Genomic DNA, 2757 nt, shown 5'->3' on the forward strand with positions numbered 1-2757 from the left:
GTCCACACGAAAACGCAAGGGCGGCGTTTTCAGATTTATCCACTCTGGGACCCGGTTTCAAAAAATAATCGGTTTCACTCTCCCAAAACGCCGGATCCGTGTGGACGAAACGCCTATACGATACAAAATGTATGCGTATTCAGCTAAACGCATCTCCGTGTGGACGGGGCCTAACTCTTAACTCTCTTTAACTCTTTCATTTTTCACTTAAAGGTGACATATCATGGAAATCTGACTTTTCCAGGTTTTATAATCATAAATAGGTGCTATAATCAGGTCCCTGGTGCATCTACCAACCAAGGAAACGTGAAAAAGATTAACCCAGTAACTTTGTTTTGGTAAGCATTTTTCTGCAAGCGTCTGAGAAAACGAGCGCGTCTGATTTCGCTCCCTTGGTGACGTGGCAAAGGGATCTCATTATAATATTACCCCCCCTTAATCTGTAAGTTTACACCCACGACGCCGTCATTTTGTTTTCGCAAGCGACAACAGTGTACCAGATCTAATGCCATGGTGAAAGTTTGAGCAAAACACGCTAACTGTTCTGTGTCTCCTTTAAAACATTTTCTCTAAAAGTTTGAGATTGAATACTTTGCAAGAGTGTGATTATAAACACAATGAGGCCGTGACAGCGACTAATGAGTAGATGAGTTTACCCGTCTGGCAAAAGGTTATTATAGTTAACTAAAATCTAAAATCATTAAATAAATAAATAAGTAAATGTTAACTGAAATAAAATAAAATGTAAAAAAATCGACCTTTTTGCTAGTTGTCAAGGCAAGATTTCTCATTTTCATTTAGTTTAACTTGATGTACTAAAATTACAATTAAAACTGAAAAATAAACAAACAAAAAAACAACAAAATTACTAAAACTTTAATATTACAGTTAAAGCAGGAAATAGGACAAAACTAATATTGACAAAAACTATAAAAGTATTTCAATGATACTCAAATAACACTGGTTCAGCATGACAACCTCTGTAGTTCCATTTAGACACTTGTTTTCGACCACCTTTTTCAAGACAAGTAAAAAAAAAAATTTATTACCAGTGTTGAGGAAAGTTACTTCAAAAGTGATGCATTACAATATTGTTACTCCATAAAAAGTAACTAATTGCATTACTTGGTTACTTTTTATGGAAGGTAATGCATAATGTGACTTTTGTGTTACTTTCTGTCACCTGAGCTGGGCTTGCTTATTTATTTTTAATAACAAAAACCCCCCAAAGTTATATTTTTGGTAAGTGTAAAGGCCCTTTCACACCAAAAGTGACATGAATAAGCCTCAGGCTGAAGGAAGTGTCTCTGCCTCTGCACTTTCTCTCAGCACAGGACAGGAGAGCTGTCAGTCAATAAATGGGAAAATAAAAAGTTAGTCAGATATTTTCCTGTAAATGTAAAAGTAATGCATTACTTTAGTTACTTGAAAAAACTAATCTGATTACATAACTCACGTCAAGATGATGAAACGAAGATGATGTACAGAAACGCACATTTTACAAAGATCTGTCATCCTTTCAGCACTCTATTGATTGCAGTGTTTTCAGTCAAGTTACAAGCATTCATCTTCCATTGGTCAGTTAGATAGTCCCGACCCAAAACTCACACCATTGGTTGAGCCTGTAAATTATAAGCACTGGCCATTTTTGATGTGTGAGTGTGTGTGTGTGTGTGTGATCATATTGTTGGATAAATTCCGTTTGTAAATGTTTTCTTTTAATTTGATAAGGAAATGTGTAGTTCTGTACAGAATTTATTTAGTTTTATTTGTGAACAGTCTGTGATGTCAAAGTGATGTTAAATCAGTTATAAAAATGTGTAAAATCCTATATTATTATTATGTACAGTAATTTATTGTAAGTGTTGTTGAAATGTAAATGTGGCTGAGTGAGGCGTCATGCTGCGTTTCCAAATATACAACCTGACAGACATAAAGATGCAAAAATGACCTAATAAAATCACAATCTATACAGTGTTTGGCTGTCTGCTGCGAAATGTGTTTTCTTATGAACTATGTAGAGAATTAGGCTACCTGATGAATTCAGTGCAGATGATTTACACATTTTCTACAAATAGAAAGTAGCACCATTTTGTACTTATTTTACTGGAAATTAATGTTAAAGGGGTCATATGATGTTGCTAAAAATAACATTATTTTGTGTATTGGTGTAATGAAATGTTTATGCGGTTTAAGGTTCAAAAAACACATTATTTTCCACATAATGTACATTATTGTTTCTCCTCTATGCCCCGCCTTTCTGAAACGCATCGATTTTTACAAAGCTCATCGGTCTGAAAAGTGAGGTGTGCTCTGAAAAGTGAGGTGTGCTCTGATTGGCCAGCTATCCAGTGCGTTGTGATTGGCCGAATACCTCAAGCATCTGACGGAAATGTTACGCCCCTTACCACATTGTGATGATGCCCTGTCAGGCCGGAGCGATGATTCAAAAACATGAAAACCCATTATAAACGAGGCATTCGTTGCATCCAGTGGGGACATAATTACAAATTATAATGACTTATACTGTCTTTTACGTGTTGCGTTGCATCACGCCGCGTAAACAAAACCATGTCTGCATTTGTGATCGGAGAAATGACAAACAACAAGCCCTACTCTACACTGCCCAAAAAACTCGCTTTAAATATATAAAATATAAAAACTCTTTAAATATAAAAAACGTACTTACAAAAAACGTACACACCTCCAAGACGACCACTGCCTTGCTAAAGAAGCTGAGGGTAAAGGTGATGGATT

Source organism: Sinocyclocheilus rhinocerous, unplaced genomic scaffold (genome assembly GCF_001515625.1).
Source record: "Sinocyclocheilus rhinocerous isolate Xijiao unplaced genomic scaffold, SAMN03320098_v1.1 scaffold1534, whole genome shotgun sequence".
Taxonomy (NCBI): domain Eukaryota; kingdom Metazoa; phylum Chordata; class Actinopteri; order Cypriniformes; family Cyprinidae; genus Sinocyclocheilus; species Sinocyclocheilus rhinocerous.